The sequence below is a fragment of the Natator depressus genome, chromosome 1 (assembly GCF_965152275.1).
Source record: "Natator depressus isolate rNatDep1 chromosome 1, rNatDep2.hap1, whole genome shotgun sequence".
Lineage (NCBI taxonomy): Eukaryota > Metazoa > Chordata > Testudines > Cheloniidae > Natator > Natator depressus.
Window position 1 is genome coordinate 135812411 of NC_134234.1, and position 19340 is coordinate 135831750.

Genomic DNA, 19340 nt, shown 5'->3' on the forward strand with positions numbered 1-19340 from the left:
TTCCTAAGCCAGTCTATGGGAATTGCTTCATCATGCTGTTGCTGAATCAAGCAGCAGATGGCACATTCCTGACGGCTCCATGCTGCCAGAGGTTATCTTGTTCTTCAGTTCTCCCATCCTTGAGGCTGTTGGGTGGATTCCGGTCTGCCTTCCGGGGGTCCTCTGGTTATTTCCACTTGACGCCTTCTGCAGCCGATGGACACTGGATTCTTAGGCTGGCACCTCCCTGATCATTCAGTTATTATCCACACCAAGCACCCATCCACGTACATCCTCTATCTCTATTTTAATCACAATTGTTAACAAAGCGAGATGAATACAACAAAAGGGCGGGGAGTCTCTCGGTGCTGTTTCTGTTGTTACAGAGTATTGCTTTGTCTCTCTCTCTGTGAGTAGTTGTTGTTACAAAGAATTGCTTTGAGAACAGACTCTGTCTTAGGATGTACTAACACAATTAGCAGCTTGCAAGTTTCACACAGAGAGGGAGAGAAACAGTACCAAAAACCAAGAGACCTCTTAATTAGTAATACCCTGGAATTTAAACTATGGGGAATCAAACTCATTTGTGATTTTAATACAGAACTTCTTTAATATGATCCAACATAATGACTAGCTGGTTGAGCACCAGTGCCCTCCCCCACAGAGAGAGGCACCGGAATAATCCTGTCCACCTCCGCAGCCGCTCAGACACCCTCCCTTACAGACCAGTGTGGGACAGTCACCCCCTCACAACAGCCCTGAGATAGTTTTGTAATAAAACAAGAATACATTTATGAATAAAGAACAGGGATTTAAGTGATACTAAGCAAGAGATAAAGTGCCAGATATGGTTATAAACTAAACAAACTAAAATACACTTTCTAGTGCCTAAAACTTAATTTGAGCAAGATATATCTTTGCCTAAAACAGTTTCTCACTTACATCAGGCCAGAAGGACCCACCATTCACAGGATCAAAAGGGGCTGTTCCCTATGCCCCCTATGTGATGGATCATGAGAATGTCTTTTTGCTCCCTTATATTATTAAAAGTCCATTGTTTCTGCCTCAAGAGCCAGGAAGGCTTCCTGCGGTGCAGACATGGCTCTCCCTCTCCTCCCCTGCACACACACACCAGTGAGCTCACTAAGCTCCTACCTCAGTTACTTGTTAGCTTGATAGCTTTGTTTACCATATGTGTAAATGTAGTTCCATTGTCCTCTGCCAGTAATCAAGCCAGTCCAACAGGGGAGTCCACATTCCTTTCTCTAGGGCAGGCTTAGTGCCCGCCAAACTCACTTTAAGAACATACTTCCAGCACACATCTGTACTTTATGTACACAACCTGTACATACCTCACGCAATGGTTTTCGGGGCCATTGTGACACCAGTTTACATATGTGACACCAGTTTACCAGTTTTTATATGACACTTTTTTGTGTATCAGGTCTGATCTGAGTTACAGTATAGTGGGCCCTTGGCACTGGGCATTGAGGGGCTCCCAAGGTCACAGCGGTATTATTTCTGTCTGCAAGTACCATTTCTAAATCACAATCCAGTTTTCTTTCATCCCTAACTACAAATGGGTGCATATATCTGCTGCCACAACACACGACAATAACTCAGAATGTTGGCTTATGAACTGAGATAATAAAAATGACCATTAACCTCACCCCATCTGGAACTGAATGCAAAACCATCGCTTTGTCTTACTTTCCCTCATTAAATTCTTTGAAACAGACACACAATACATACACCACAAATACAGACTAATCAAGCTGTTTTTCCTACAGGCTGGGAAGGAATCAAAACAGAGAGAGAAATTATTACCATTGTTTGTCATTTGAATTGCCTGAGATACCATAGTGATGAGGACTCTATAAACAGACAGACATCACACGGCACCATGCAAACTGATATACCATAGAAAACACATGATGATGTAAAAATTGTACTGTCACGCCATATGTAAGGAAATATTGATTGTTTGAAGGCATTTGAAAAGTCAAGTCAGTAGGTAACATTTAAAACCTCTAAATTTCTCTTGGAGCAAAAGACTTCATAACAAAATTTGTATCAGGATTAAGTAACCTATAAACAGGACAGCTAACAGGGTAGAAATCGGAGCTGTTGAAATGTTTATAATACAGTGCTTTATTCTAGTTGTCATGGTTTCCTGATGTGTTCACCAATTCCTGTACATTTTGGAAACATTTTTACAGACTATAAACACCACAATATTACTGGAATAAACACAGGTGAAGTGAGCTGAAAACCCCCCCTCCATGGGTGTGACAAAACAACATCACTTACTATTGTGTGGGTGTAAATTAAAAGTCAAAAAAGAAAATAAAAAAAATAGTACGTTATTTGCTCCTGTGATAGGCCAACAAATTACTGTCCCCCTGGAGCAAGTGGGGAGCAGGGAGGGAATGGGGGCACTTTGAGTCAGTGTCTTACCTGAAATGCTCTTGGAGCAGCACAGCAACTCACTACCCCTATGTCCTTGGGACACAATTTAACCCTACATAAATTCCACACTATGTAAATGTGTAGGGCAAGATAAAAATTGCCCTCTCCAATCTTCATCAGTGATTTCAACTTGAAAATTCAGTTCGCCCTGTACACACAAAAGTTTTTACAATGTTAGAGGAGCAGAATACCAGAGTCAAGTTCTGAAATGGAGAATTTTTGCTGTTTAATTTGTAGTTTAAAAATTCATACAGAACCTCCATCTTAAAGCATATCTAGTCTTTTCTGAGTATATCAATCCCAAATTACCATTCAGCTCTGTGCATAATAAAATGCAGCAGCTATCTAAATCCCTTTGAATACTAGTAGACCTTATTTCTAGTTCACAGCATTGCAGTGGTTATCAACTGAAGGAGACTATTCCTCAGATAGTCTCTTTGAATGTCCAAATACAAATAAGTGCTGGAAACAAACTCACAGAAATTTTCTAGTTAGACATCCCCTTAGTCAATATTTCTAGTACTTTTTACTTCACTTTATTTTGAAGGCCTTTTGTGTATTGTGGTCTGAGCACAGACAGCATGATAAAGAAGCTAGCTGGCAGGGATTCTTTTCCCCTCTGCAGTTAAGCAGAGCAGGCGACAATGAGGAGAATAGTAATAAGGTGTATCAGTCACTGGCGAAAGAAAATCTGCCAGCCATAGTTATGCTGGGCTCATCTCTTATATGCCAACCTCTATGGGGAACATGTGCACACACTGGGGCAGGTCTGACGTCAATCAGTGGGGCACATATTCTGGTCAGTATATTATAGTAAACGAGCCAAGATATTTCAGTACTTGCATTCCATGGTATATGCTAGTGTAAGGCACAGTAGTGGATAGACAGTGGTCACTGTTATCCTTGTAAATAATTAATGTTACTCTGGTACTTCTTAAGACATCATCAAGAGCGACAAGGCTGCATATAATTTTTAGATTCAGGTTTATCGTGTAGCTATAATATTTGTTGTCTAAAGTGAATTCCTCATCACCTACTGTAATTTAAGACATGCATGAAGATTATTTGTTATCGATAAGAAAGGTGATGGAAACAAGTGTGGACTAGATCTTTGGTTTTGAGTCTGCGTGCCTAAAGGGGTCATCCAGTGAGTCCCCTGACAAAGGGGAATGCTTGGGTGGTGTAGAGCCAGGGGCAGGAAAGGGAAGGGGTGTGTCAAGGGGAAGAGCAGGGCACCAGGGCACTCTCTAATCCCTAGCTGGCCCAGTGGGCCTTGGTGTTTTAAATTATGCCACCCAGAGACACCATGCCCCACCTGAACCAGACTAGACTTCCCTTCTACTGTCCTTTCTACACAGGTCTGGGGAAAAAGTCACACTCGCTCATGTTTGGGGAACAAAAAAAACCTAACAGCTGACACCAGGAATACGTCAGTTACTCAAACAGCTCTTTGGCACAAATGTGTTTCACCTCACAACTTCCCCCTGGAACCCCATTTACTGCCTTCTCCATTTAGCTCTAAGCACCCAAGAGCCAAGATTTCTGAGCTTAGTTTTAATACTCTCTTTTTATGCATAACTCTCCCCACCCCACACACCCTTGCAGGCGGGTTTCTTCCTTTACATTTCATACCTCTTCAAATTCCTACTGTTCGAGTCAGTGGACATTCTTCTTACAGATATCTGAACTAACAACAGCGGCGCTGTCCCCACATCTTTCGCATTAATGTTAATGCTGCTTTACCTCCTGCTTCAGAAGACAGTATTTAGAATGGTCGCCCTCTCAGAGATGAAAGTGGTTTATAGGTGTCCTCACATGTATACCAGGAAGTTGGACAGAGACAGAGAGAATGCATGCCTGACCCACCAAAAAGGTTGGAACTTTCAAGTGAGCAGCCCTTCAGGTCCAGGCAGAGGGAAACACAGAGGGCTATGTTTCCCCTCTTTTATGTGTAAAGATTCCTTGTTATAGTTCACTTCAGATCACACCACAAGTAAGGCCTCATCTACACTGGGTTATTTGCACCGGTGCTTGAAGGGTGCCTTGTCAAAAGAGGTCACAGATCCAACAAATGAAGTGTCTCTAGCTGGTTCTGGGCTGCTGTAGGGTGCACATATCATCCCTGCCTGGGGAACTCCCCGTTGATTGCCTGCTTTCCCCACTTACCCACCTCCTGGGCAGAGCAGCCAATCAGGACTCCACCCCTCCCCTCAGGGAATTACACCAGGAGGGGAGGAGGAGAAGGGAGCGGAAAGATCCCAGCAGCACAGGGTGGCTCCACTTCTTCCTCCCTTCCTGTGAGCAATGGGGATGGCTCCTCTGCTCATCCCCCACTGTCCTCTCCCTCCCTGCAGTACCCAGCTTGAGAATGGGAGAGGGGAACCCACTGCAGCCCTTCCAGGCCCGGGAGAGGTGGGATGAAGAACGCCTCGAGCTGCAGAAGGATCAGAACAGCTGTGGGGGCAGAATTGATGGAGAGCACAGGGAAGAACAGATATGGGGCAGAAGCCATTTCTCAGCCATTTCTGTACAAAATGAGACATTGCGCACACACTTTTTTTCAGAGCACTTTAAGCACTGATTTGTATCACTGTGTCTTCATCAATGTAGCTGCACTGGTGAAAACCCCTTCTGGAGAAGGTCTGCAGCTGTGTAAAATGTAATGTGTAGCAGCTTCAAACCAGGGTAAATTGCACTGGTGCCGAGAACTGTATAGAGGGTTGTGCTGGGACAGATACATCTGTCTAAAATATTCCAGTTTGGAGACAAGGGCTCAGGCTTGACTCTGATTCCACTGCCTTATGGAACTTAGTTTAGCACAGTAATAATCAGACCTCAGTAGCTGAGGAGCCACATTAGCAATCAACATTACCCAAAAGAGACCCAGTAGTGTGAATTCATTATTTTAATTTCCTATAGTACTGTATATTTAAGCAGTATTACAGGGGAGCTCTAACAAGGAGTACTTGCTGACCATCTATAGAAATCTGGCTAGTCACGGCCTGCTGTTCTCCTGGTCTCTGGCTGCCAAATTGTGTTAAGAGATAGGAAAGTATTTTAGACATGTTTAGTTAATCCTTTTCTATGTAAAACAATTGTTCTAGCTGTTCACTTCAATGTTACGGGACCCACATTTGGCAAAGGAGGAGGCCCAAGTGATCACAAATGGGACGGGAGATAATTTCTTTAACAACATGTGGTCCAAACTACGAAAAAAATTGAGAACCACCTGTTTTATGGTGGTAAAACAGCCACCTTTAGAGAAAAGTCTGATGGGGTTTTAAAAAGAGTGAAACAAAAAGAATTCTATAGACATGCAGAGGTGTTGTTTAGAAATTGCTTTAAAAACATACAGAACTTAATAGAGAATTGTGTCCTTCCTCTAACTTTTTAAAATCATCCTACAGAATTCTATAGCAGAGAGAATTTTCTATGATGTTGCTTTCTAAAGGTTATAGTTTTCTATTCACTTGTCTAGGATTTTCTAAAGGGAATTTATATACATCAAAATTTCAAATATGTAAAGAGTAAAGATATCTGTGCTTTATACCCATGTATTAATCATAGAATCATAGAATATCAGGGTTGGAAGGGACCTCAGGAGGTCATCTAGTCCAACCCCCTGCTCAAAGCAGGACTAATCCCCAATTAAATCATCCCAGCCAGGGCTTTGTCAAGCCTGACCTTAAAAACTTCTAAGGAAGGAGATTCTACCACCTCCCTAGGTAACGCATTCCAGTGTTTCGCCACCCTCCTAGTGCAAAAGTTTTTCCTAATATCCAACCTAAACCTCCCCCACTGCAACTTGAGAACATTACTCCTTGTCCTGTCCTCTTCTACCATTGAGAATAGTCTAGAACCATCCTCTCTGGAACCACCTCTCAGGTAGTTGAAAGCAGCTATCAAATCCCCCCTCATTCTTCTCTTCTGCAGACTAAACAATCCCAGTTCCCTCAGCCTCTCCTCATAACTCATGTGTTCCAGTCCCCTAATCATTTTTGTTGCCCTTCGCTGGACTCTCTCCAATTTATCCACATCCTTCTTGTAGTGTGGGGCCCAAAACTGGACACAGTACTCCAGATGAGGCCTCACCAATGTCGAATAGAGGGGAACGATCACGTCCCTCGATCTGCTCGCTATGCCCCTACTTATACATCCCAAAATGCCATTAGCCTTCTTGGCAACAAGAGCACATTGCTGACTCATATCCAGCTTCTCGTCCACTGTCACCCCTAGGTCCTTTTCCGCAGAACTGCTGCCTAGCCATTCGGTCCCTAGTCTGTAGCTGTGCATTGGGTTCTTCCGTCCTAAGTGCAGGACCCTGCACTTATCCTTATTGAACCTCCTCAGATTTCTTTTGGCCCAATCCTCCAATTTGTCTAGGTCCCTCTGTATCCTATCCCTGCCCTCCAGAGTATCTACCACTCCTCCCAGTTTAGTATCATCCGCAAATTTGCTGAGAGTGCAATCCACACCATCCTCCAGATCATTTATGAAGATATTGAACAAAACCGGCCCCAGGACCGACCCCTGGGGCACTCCACTTGACACCGGCTGCCAACTAGACATGGAGCCATTGATCACAACCCGTTGAGCCCGACAATTTAGCCAACTTTCTACCCACCTTATAGTGCATTCATCCAGCCCATACTTCTTTAACTTGCTGACAAGAATACTGTGGGAGACCGTGTCAAAAGCTTTGCTAAAGTCAAGAAACAATACATCCACTGCTTTCCCTTCATCCACAGAACCAGTAATCTCATCATAGAAGGCGATTAGATTAGTCAGGCATGACCTACCCTTGGTGAATCCATGCTGACTGTTCCTGATCACTTTTCTCTCCTCTAAGTGCTTCAGGATTGATTCTTTGAGGACCTGCTCCATGATTTTTCCGGGGACTGAGGTGAGGCTGACTGGCCTGTAGTTCCCAGGATCCTCCTTCTTCCCTTTTTTAAAGATTGGCACTACATTAGCCTTTTTCCAGTCATCCGGGACTTCCCCCGTTCGCCACGAGTTTTCAAAGATAATGGTCAATGGCTCTGCAATCACAGCCGCCAATTCCTTTAGCACTCTCGGATGCAACTCGTCCGGCCCCATGGACTTGTGCACGTCCAGCTTTTCTAAATAGTCCCTAACCACCTCTTTCTCCACAGAGGGCTGGCCATCTACTCCCCATGTTGTGATGCCCAGCACAGCAGTCTGGGAGCTGTCCTTGTTCGTGAAGACAGAGGCAAAAAAAGCATTGAGCACATTAGCTTTTTCCACATCCTCTGTAACTAGGTTGCCTCCCTCATTCAGTAAGGGGCCCACACTTTCCTTGGCTTTCTTCTTGTTGCCAACATACCTGAAGAAACCCTTCTTGTTACTCTTGACATCTCTTGCTAGCTGCAGCTCCAGGTGCGATTTGGCCCTCCTGATTTCATTCCTACATGCCCGAGCAATATTTTTATACTCTTCCCTGGTCATATGTCCAACCTTCCACTTCTTGTAAGCTTCTTTTTTATGTTTAAGATCCGCTAGGATTTCACCGTTAAGCCAAGCTGGTCGCCTGCCATATTTACTATTCTTTCAACTCATCGGGATGGTTTGTCCCTGTAACCTCAACAGGGATTCCTTGAAATACAGCCAGCTCTCCTGGACTCCTTTCCCCTTCATGTTAGTCCCCCAGGGGATCCTACCCATCCGTTCCCTGAGGGAGTCGAAGTCTGCTTTCCTGAAGTCCAGGGTCCGTATCCTGCTGCTTACCTTTCTTCCCTGTGTCAGGATCCTGAATTCAACCAACTCATGGTCACTGCCTCCCAGATTCCCATCCACTTTTGCTTCCCCCACTAATTCTTCCCTGTTTGTGAGCAGCAGGTCAAGAAAAGCTCCCCCCCTAGTTGGCTCGTCTAGCACTTGCACCAGGAAATTGTCCCCTACGCTTTCCAAAAACTTCCTGGATTGTCTGTGCACCGTTGTATTGCTCTCCCAGCAGATATCAGGAAAATTAAAGTCACCCATGAGAACCAGGGCGTGCGATCTAGTAGTTTCTGCGAGTTGCTGGAAGAAAGCCTCATCCACCTCATCCCCCTGGTCTGGTGGTCTACAGCAGACTCCCACCACTACATCACTCTTGTTGCTCACACTTCTAAACTTAATCCAGAGACACTCAGGTTTTTCTGCAGTTTCATACCAGAGCTCTGAGCAGTCATACTGCTCCCTTACATACAGTGCTACTCCCCCACCTTTTCTGCCCTGCCTGTCCTTCCTGAACAGTTTATAACCATCCATGACAGTACTCCAGTCATGTGAGTTATCCCACCAAGTCTCTGTTATTCCAATCACGTCATAATTCCTTGACATCACCAGGACCTCCAGTTCTCCCTGCTTGTTTCCAAGGCTTTGTGCATTCGTATATAAGCACTTGAGATAACCTGCTGATCGCCCCTCATTCTCAGTATGAGGCAGGAGCCCTCCCCTCACAGACATTCCTGCCTGTGCTTCCTCCCGGTATCCCGCTTTCCCACTTACCTCAGGGCTTTGGTCTCCTTCCCCCAGTGAACCTAGTTTAAAGCCCTCCTCACTAGGTTAGCCAGCCTGCTCGCAAAGATGCTCTTCCTTCTCTTCGTAAGATGGAGCCCGTCTCTGCCCAGCACTCCTCCTTCATGGAACACCATCCCATGGTCAAAGAATCCAAAGCCTTCTCTCCGATACCACCTGCGTAGCCATTCGTTGACTTCCATGATTCGACGGTCCCTGCCCCGGTCTTTTCCTTCCACGGGGAGGATGGACGAGAACACCACTTGCGCCTCAAACTCCTTTATCCTTCTTCCCAGAGCCACGTAGTCCGTAGTGATCCGCTCAATGTCATTCTTGGCAGTATCATTGGTGCCCACGTGGAGAAGCAGGAAGGGGTAGCGATCCGAGGGCTTGATGAGTCTCAGCAGTATCTCCGTCACATCGCGAATCTTAGCCCCTGGCAAGCAGCAGACTTCTCGGTTTTCCCGGTCAGGGCGGCAGATAGATGACTCAGTCCCCCGGAGGAGAGAGTCCCCGACCACCACCACCCGCCTCCTTCTCTTGGGAGTGGTGGTCGTGGAACCCCCCATCTCAGGACAGTGCATCTCATGCCTTCCAACCAGCGGAGTCTCCTTCTGCTTTCTCCCCCCAGACATATCATCTGGTCCACTCTCTGCAAAGGTACCTGTGGAGAGAACATGAAAGCGGTTAGTTACCTGTGTCCGCGTCGCTGGAACCCGGACATTCCCCTTTCTTCTTCTGGAGGTCACATGTTGCCAAGCTTCTTCACCGGCCTCTTGGCTCCGCTGTGCAACCTGCTCTAAATCTTTAGAGCTTTGTGCCCATAGAAGCATATCCTGACTTTTGTCCAGAAAATCCTCAGTTTCTCGTATGGAACGCAGGGTCGTTATCTGTTGCTCCAGACCTTCAATCTTCTCTTCCAATATGGAGACCAGCTTGCACTTTGTACAGACAAAGTCGCTTCTGTCCTGTGGAAGAAAGACAAACATGGCACATCCAGTGCAAGTCACAACAGCTGAAACCCCCCCTTCCATATCACCTTCCTACTGTTAGCTTCCTCAGAGAAGTTGGCAAGATGTAAGCCTCACTGGGCTCACTCCAGGCGAACTCCCAGGCAAACTCCTGCTGTGTGCTGCTCTGCTGTTCCCCGCTGCTCAGCTGGTTCGCCACCACTCAGCTGGTTCGCGAAGCTCTTAATATTCAAAAACTAATGCTATGCCGGATTCCCAAAACAATTTGGGCAAGAGAACCAAGCAGTGGTTTTCTCAACTAAATTTTTTGTCACCCTGTAGCGAAGCGAAGTCTCACCAGCATGGTGCCTCCTGCTAGGCGTCTTGGGAATTAACTCAACTCCAGCGCACCTCCTTCTGGCCGGTGTCTTGCCTGCCTTAGGCCCCCAGCAGTACCCCTTTACTCTAGGTTTCCCCTCCCAGGGGAACCCCCAGCCCTCTAAACCCACCTTCCCTCAGTGGCTACTGCCAGTCATCACCTAGCCCCCACTCACTGGGGCAGACTGCAGTCTGTAATGGCCACTCATCATTGGCAAGGGGTTAGGACCTGCTGCCTCTGCCTATCCACGGGCTACACCTCTGCAGCCCCAGTACCACTGTAGGCCTCCAACAAGGTCTGCAGCCTGGAGGTTTACCAGGCTGGAGCTCCCCAGCTCCCTTGCCCTATTCCCCAGCACTGCTCCAGGCACCTTGCTCCCAGACAGCTAGCCCTTCCCACTCCAGGACTAGAGTAAGCCTCTCTCAGCTCCTGGCCCCCAGCCCTCCTATCAGGGCCAGCTGGGCACTAATTGAGCTGGCCACACCTGTGGCTGCTTCCCCAATCAGCCTAGCTTGGCTGATTTTAACTCCTGCCTATCAGAGTGGGGCAGCTGCCCCACCACACACCCCTTCAGGTAAATAGAATACATGAACTGTTAATACATATAACTAATTCCAGGAAAATACAAAATTTGAATTATTTTCTGCATTTTAAAGGTGTCATTTATTCTATTCATATTTAATCACCAAAGCTTGTTAACACAAACACATTAATTTACGAAGAGCCAAGGGAAACGGATTTAGCTACAAATGTTGCTTTGTAATTGGCAAGCGCAGCACTACAGAATTTCTTGGCTCAAGCCCCTCTGGACCACACACCTCTACACTGGACTGATGATTTTTTAATGAAGTGTCACAGAAGTTTGGGATGAATTATTGCATATCGACTTTGTGAACCAGTTAGTGAATAAATAACTGTTATCAATTATTTATAATTTTCTCTGCTGAGTAATGAACTACTGATAGTCCTGAATTACTCTTTAAAATATTTTATGGTTAGTAATTTTTGGAGACACTGATTTTCAACAGCTTAAGATATTATTTATGTTGTTCCAGCTGTGAAGCTTATATACCAAGAAAGAGAACAAAAAAAGATTCTCTTGGCTTATTGAACAGAGGTTGATATTTATTATTTTTGGTGAGTGAGCTGCATAGCCACCTTTTTGGAGGCTTTTTTTCAACATTTTCACCTTTCTTTCCTCCGTATTTGTTTGGTCAACCTGTCAGCCATCCACATCTGGGGATAGGCTGGTTTTTGTCAGCTATCACTTATGGACTAGATGGGTTGGGGTTACAATGGAGGCTCTATTACAGCAGCAAGTTCTATGTAATGGACTGTTTTCCCCAGGGACCGACCCATTTGCACACAAACACCAAACAAAACCAAAAAGTAGAAGCTAACCACGTTACTACTCCTAAAGGCTGGGAAGAGAAAGAATGTGAACAATTATTATTATTTCTATTTTTAAATACTTGGAACATACTCTGATACTATGATGAGGGGGGCCATATAAATGAATAGACACAAAGTGATAAATATTCCATTCTCCCAACCTCCCTCCCACCCCCCAGCATTCTTTGCTGTAAAGTCTCCCAGCTTTTCATTCTATAAAGGGGAGGATGGTGGGAGAAGAAAGAGAGCCTCTTTTCTTCCCGCTTCCCATACACCTGCCGCATCCCCCATCCAAATCCTCCCCATGACACTCTCCGTTTGAAAATCTGGTCAGTCTGCAGTGAGAGGGTAGAGTAGTGGCTGAGAGTGGAGACTGTGGCTGATTCTAGTGTCCCTACTGCCCCTAAGCAGCCAGAAAGCCCTGACACTTTGTTCCTATCTGTCAGCTCCCCAATGGGCCCCACTGCCCCAAAGGCTCTGGACAACCTGCCACAGGAATCCAGCTCTTCTCTGTGGACTCTGCCAGAACAAGCACCTCTGTTATTGCTCAAGGTTGCTCAGAATGCAGAGCAACAATATCATGCGCATCGGACAGCTGCTATGAATGTCACAGCTGTTGCTCTCATTTTGATTTCTCCTCTCACTCATCTTCACTCACTCCATTTAAAAGGGGGAGTAGAGGCACGCTCCTCTTCAGCCTTCAGTCTGAGTGTGTTCAGCACACAGGTAAGATTCAATAATGCTGGTATTAAAAGCAGTGTTATCCTCCTTGGGGACTAAGCTGAAACACCTACCGCTAGCCCCCAATTGCAGCTCCTGTAGTTATTTTGTAGGTGAAGCTAACATATGTTTATACATTCTCATCTAAACTCTACCTGCTCTATTGCTCCCGCTCCAGAGGGTGTTCACTGCAGAATACAGCTGGCTGGCTGCAGTCTTGTCTCTGTGTCCTGCCTGCCAGCCAGGCCTGGCATTCCAGAATACTCCCCCTCCCTCTCCTGTTTAACGCCAAGATGACAAAAATGATGACACAATCAGTCTAGTGGCTGTCTTTGCCTGCCATCATGGGGCGCTATGGCGGGAAAGACAGTTCATTTCAAAATCACAACAGATGTGCGGATCGGTTGTCAAAGCACCAGTACTGTGTATGGTGAGCATGCCAAACAAAGTCAATGCTGAAGGAGGGAGAAATGGAGATCAGGATTGCAGCATCAGCATCCAGCCAGAAGTTACATCTGCACATGCAGGTTTTTCTAAAACCCACCTCATATATAACAGGGAACATATATAACATAACATATATAACATCTGTTCAGGGAGTGCTGAGCGTTTGAGCAATCAAACCCTTCCTCACATGATGGCCTCAAACAACAGGATCTCACAGACTTCATAGATTTAAGGCCAACAATGACCATTGGGATCATCTAATCTGACTCCCATTTAGCCCAGGCCGTACAATTACATCAAGTGACTTCTGCATCAAGCCCAACCATTTGTAGCTGGACGTTGCTACACAACGTGTGCCTGCTTTCTGCGTATCACAAATTCGCTTTTTTTAGCAATTCCTATTTAAACCAGCAAAAAAAAATTGGACCATTTTTCCTCAAAACTGGGCACAAAGTGTTAAGTAAAATCTGATTTTCCACACAAAAATAAAAACCCCAAATGCAGTAGGCTCCTGGCATTTCATAGAAAGAGAAACCTTCAGGAGTACAAAAAAATCCCTTAAAACAATTCAAAAATAGTTCTAGTAAATCACATCAGGAATCTGCTGCACTTGTGCAAACTGTAGAATGACTTCTAATTCCTAAGGTCCAAATCTTGTCCTCTTGCTATTTCCATATGGATATGTGTGTGTGTGCGCTGCTTGTGGTTGGGGGGGGTCAGACATACACCCTGTTCGTAGCGGGTCTCCATTTCTTGTGTGCTGTGCTCCACAAAGACTTTCCACTAGAGTATGGAAGGAGTTTTGGGGTGGGCCATTAGAGGTTCAGTCATACCACTGCAGCCATGGTCACAAGTAATCTCTGGCCAAACCCTCCCCACCCCTATCTCTGGGTGTGAGGGGGGAGGACATCCAGTCAAACCTTATATAACTCCCCTGACAGCCCACAACATCAAATTTGCAAGTATGCTTTGCATCTGCTGTTATAGAACATGTTTTAGAATAATATGAGTAGCTTTCACTCTTTAATGACCTAAGAGGTAAAACAAGGTCACTCCTTGTTTATAAAGCAAGGCCCTGCTATACGTCATGTTTAAAGGCATGTTAGCTAATCATTTTTATACATTGCCTTAATCTAGACACCCCTACATGTGTTCGCCTCCCCTAGGTTCCTCTGGGTTGTGGAGCTGCAGAGTTTAGTTAGCATGGAGCTATTTCCAACCCCTCTCACAACTGCAGACTGGTATTTTTGAGGTCCTTTCACCCCTCAAGTTGAATTCTGGATACAGTCTCATGAGTTGTTAGAGGTACATTATCCATTTTATACATTAAATAATAGATAATCAAATGCTCATTATTTAATTTCTACCATATCTGCCTATTGGCCAGACCGAGTAAATGTGCATTTTTCTTTTACAATAAGTTTTCCTAATGACCTGGCCACAGTGCTCTGGCTGCCCCAGATTTAGGAACAGCCCTACAGCTCTCATTCTATTAGGTAGTGGAATGGAACAGGCAGCTGCCAGGGAGAGGATGGAGGATAAGCCGTGTGTCTGCACCATTTAAAAATCACCCCAGGGCCAAAGTAAAGTTAATGGTGTTAGTCCAGATTTCCACCTTCAGGGACTCTGGCAGATCTGAACAAAAGTGAGGCCATCAGAGGTGGATACTTTGCTAGCTTAGGGCAGGATTGTGCCTTGTAGGCAAAGCCCTGTGTTGGGGGCAGTGCAGAGCTGTGCACAGGGCTTCCTGGAGCTCCTAGAGCTGCAGGGGCAGAGACATTGCTACATCTTTTAGGAATGTACTGCAAGTGGCACTCTCCACACCCACTCAGTTCTGTCAGGGCCAGTGCAGACAAAAGACTGGACCATGGCTCCCCCTTCTCCCAGACCTACCTGTTTTGTGGTGGCTAGTGTCACTTGCAGCATAGCCTCACCTAGGCCCAGTCTAAAACCCATTGAAGTCGATGGGAGGTTTTATTCCGCTGGGATTTCAGGCCAACATTCCTTAAGCTCAGCTCACATCTATTGATGTCAGTTGGGTTTGGCCCCCTTCAAAGGGATGCAAGACTCTGGTACTCTCCCCATTGTGAACCCACACAGGCGGAGGTGACAATACAGCCCATTGTTGTTACTTGTCCTTTGACAGATGCCATTATTTCTCTCTGCCACTGGCAGAATTAACATAGCTGGCAGCGACAGTGTTTGGCATTAACCTCAAAGGATGAAGAACATGGATCACATGGGCCAGCACAGTAATTCCAGGCTCTCTAAAAAGAGTTTATTTTTTAAAAATGACTGCATAAATCAGAGCAATGAGAAATCTGACAGCGGCTGGTACCGAGATTTATTGTGAAAAGTTAAGTATACTTTAGATAAGAGACTCTTTACACCTACAACTTCCTGCCCTCCCCCACCCCACTGCCTACCTACTCACCCCTGGAACTGACCCTAAGCCACACTTGAGAATCCCTTGCCCTTCAGGGCTATAAGCAATTCTGCTCAGACTGCGTCAGTACACAACGTACTATAGAGATTTAAATGTAAGATGAGTAATTCAGTTGTAATATAAAACCTAAAAAACGCAACTATTCTCCGCTAAGTGAGTACTGTGAGATTTTCTCCTGGATGGCACATTGTCCCTGCTCTCACCTTCAGTGGTGCTAGATGTGCAATCCACTCTAAGCAGCCTCATTCTAGAAATGAGTGTCTCATATCTCCCCACAACAGCTGTGGTTGATTAACACAAAATGATAAAACTGAGCTTGCTAGATTGCATCCTGTTTACTTCTGCACTGCACTCCCAGGAACACCAGTAGATAGCTGTTCTGTGACTTTAAACTAGTCTCCATTCACATCCAGCAGGGTGTCTGACCTCTGAAATATATTATGCATGCATACCAACACAAAGTGCCCCTTTTGTTGCTTCTAGCCTGTGAGAATAATAAATTGAATGCGTGGGTTATATAAAAAGTAATAATTACGCATAAACCAGCCCATATTCCCTTGGTGATGGCACCTCATTAATTTTGCCAGATCCTCTCCCTAAATTATAGCAAAGAATTCTGCTGTCATTTTTTCTTTTATGAACAAATATTAATAAAGAATCATAAGACAGGAGCTCTGCTGCTTTTAGGGAATTGCTAAAGTGTTCATATGCAAAGCAGGTGGGCACAGTGGAAGTACCTTGATTGACAGATTACACAGCAGTTGGATTTGCTACAGCTGTTATGGGAAGGATTGCCATTCAAAAACAATTCAGTACTCCAAATTCACAATATCATAAGCTTCCTGCCTCTCATCAGCACCTAGTAATGACATCATCAAATCAAATTGATATTTATATGTTTTCTTTACACTCTTACCCCATGTTTTTCAGCCCGGCTGTCTTTGCTGACCTAAGACCTTAGTATGTGAATACTCTTCTTTTAAACAAACAACAAGGAAGGAAATTCCTGGACTCCAGTTTTGCCCAAGTTCTGACATATCCAACTTATTGTACCCCACAGGATTAATCAGGTGCAGAGAAATGTTCCACCTTTTTGAAACAGTGTCTGCCTTATGGCTCCACTGTACAAGCAACTTTTGGAAGATATATTCACAACCATCAAGAATAAAACTAAAATTGGTCCTTTTGCTGTTGGCATATGAAAGTCTGGAGAATGTTCCTTGATTCACCCCTACAGTGTGTACATGAGCAGAACAAGATCACAAGGACATTGAAGGGGCAGCAACTTGGGAGTTGGCTATGGCAGCTGTTTTGAACAATTGTAGGAAGATAACCAGGTTTCATAACCTACTTGCTGAAAAAGTTAATGCAAATGTCAGTCGATATATATGACTAGTCATTGTGCTCATAGTGAGCAGGAGATCACAGGAGCTCAGCTTCTTCACTTCCTCTTTAGTCTAGCTGAGGTAAATGGCTGTTGCTATGCAGGCATCATTAACATGCCCAAACACAAACAACTCCTGACACCTTTCATTACTTGTTTCTGTCTGACGTGATTCTTAATTCACATTCTTGGAAGATCATAACCAAAGTTCAGAGAGAGAGATGAAGTTAATATGATTTCACTTGCAAAACACTGGCTAATAAACTGCTAATAAGCTACCCTGAAGCAATGAACATGCTTGCCTGAGACATTTCACAGAGTGTGAAACTTTACGACAGATGCAGTCGCAAAAGACTATGAGGAATTTGTTTTGGTTTGACTTAGAAAGGGTAGGAGTTATCATTTTAAAGACCACTACATAAACAGCAAACTACTATCTCAGTAAATGGCATTCAATATATTTCATTTCATTCCTCATTGTAGTGTACTTCATGTACCTGAACAAGAAAAATCTAATGACGTCAGTTGACCAAGGTTGCCTTCTGTACTGTAGTTCCACTTGACATTCTACATCCTTGGGAGGTGCCACACCAGCAAACAGATTCAGTTGTCACTTTCCAGTCTGGCTTCAGCTACATACCTGTATATTTTTCCCCTGGCTTTTTCCACTTTACAATATTCCATTAACTTTAACCCAATAAGCCTTAGCAAACACAATGTTTTAAAAACAAAAAATCCCAAGCTATTTGACTTCCCAACACAGGTTTTTGTTCTCATTCTGATTCTTCAAGTACCTTCCCCCAGTTCTCTCCTTCTGAGACTCTCATTGCCAGAAGAGTATCCACTTCAACATTTCAAGCAGGCTGCAAGTTCCCAACTGAATGCTGTTTTACAAGCAGCAACTACAAAATAAAACTGAGATTTCATTCATAAATTGTGTGGGCTCAAGGTGAGAATCACATTTAGACTCAAGCACTCTCCCAAATGATGCTCTCAGTAAAGAAAACAAATGTGTGCCTGATGACAGAGAATAAGGCTGAAGATCAATGGACAAATGCACATCTTCCAGCTGAATCTCAGAAGGGTAATAGCAGCTGAAGGACTCTCAGTAAATGTGGCCACAATAAAGAACCCTGATACAGTAAACAGATAAAATAAAGTTAATATAACCTTAAGTGTCTTTATTCTGTCAGAGGGCAAATGAATTGGTTGGTATATCACAAATGAGAAGAGACTCATGGAGAGGAGAGTGGAGAAACTTCTTGGTCTATTCCCCATCCTACATTAATCCCATAAGAGTAAAAAGTTACTTATGCTAAATAATACGATCTCCAGAGCCATTTTCAAAGGTGGGAGGTCTGATTTTCAGAGGTGCTAAGAGCTCACAACTCCCACTAACGTCAATGGGAGAAGCAAGTGCTCAACGTTTCTGAAAATCAACTTTATCTAGGTGCCTAAATATTAAATTAGATACCCAAGTGGCAAAATGTTGGCCAGTGCCTCTAAATGACTTGCTGTGCCAAGTTTTTCTATTATCTAACTCAATCTTTCCCTAATATCTCATTTAAATTTTTACTTTTCTGTGTTCGCCTACTTTGTCCTTATCATCCCTCTCTTGGATTTCCTTTAAAGTAAACAATTACCCATTCATTCCATTTTTAAGAGGTTAAACTCTGTTAATCTTTCTTTGTAAATTGTGTCATCCAGTAATTTTATTTTTTGCTTATTCTCAGTCTATTTCTTAATGGACAGGTGAACACTGCACAAAAGTTACTAACAAAAATTATATCTCTGGCAAATTGTAAGTTCTTCATGAAAATATATTTTATCCTACTTTTTGTTTGTAACTTTTATGGGTTCTTTTTAGTGTAGAACATCTAGATACTGTAAAAGAGCAAAGAATGACAAACGTTGAGTCCTGAATGTGTCTTGAAGAGGAACTTTTACACTACAGCAAATATGAAAAAAAAAATCTTTCTTAAAAAGCAATTTTCTCTGCCACTAGTTTGTTGAATTCCCATGTTTGATTAAGTGGTCTCCCTCATAAACCAGCTTCTGCTTTCTCCTGCAGTGAGGTGATACTCCTTTGCTTGTTATATTATACAAAAAGAACGAGGAGTCCTTGTGACAACTTAGAGACTAACAAATTTATTTGGGCATAAGCTTTCATGGGCTAGAACCCACTTCATCAGATGCATGGAGTGGAAAATACAGTAGGAAAATATATACACATACATACAGAGAACATGAAAAGACGGGGGTTGCCATACCAACTCTAATAAGACAAATCAATTAAGGTGGGCTATTATCAGCAGGAGAAAAAAACTTTTGTAGTGATAATCAGGATGGCCCATTTCAAACAGTTGACAAGAAGGTGTGAGTAACAGTAGGGGGGAAAATTAGCATGGGGAAATAGTTTTTAGTTTGTGTAATGACCCATCCACTCCCAGTCTTTATTCAAGCCTAATTTAATGGTGTCCAGTTTGCAAATTAATTCCAGTTCTGCAGTTTCTCTTTGGAGTCTGTTTTTGAAGTTTCTTTGTTGAAGAATTGCCACTTTTAAGTCTGTAATTGAGCGTCCAGGTAGGTTGAAGTGTTCTCCGACTGGTTTTTGAATGTTATAATTCTTGACATCTGATTTGTGTCCATTTATTC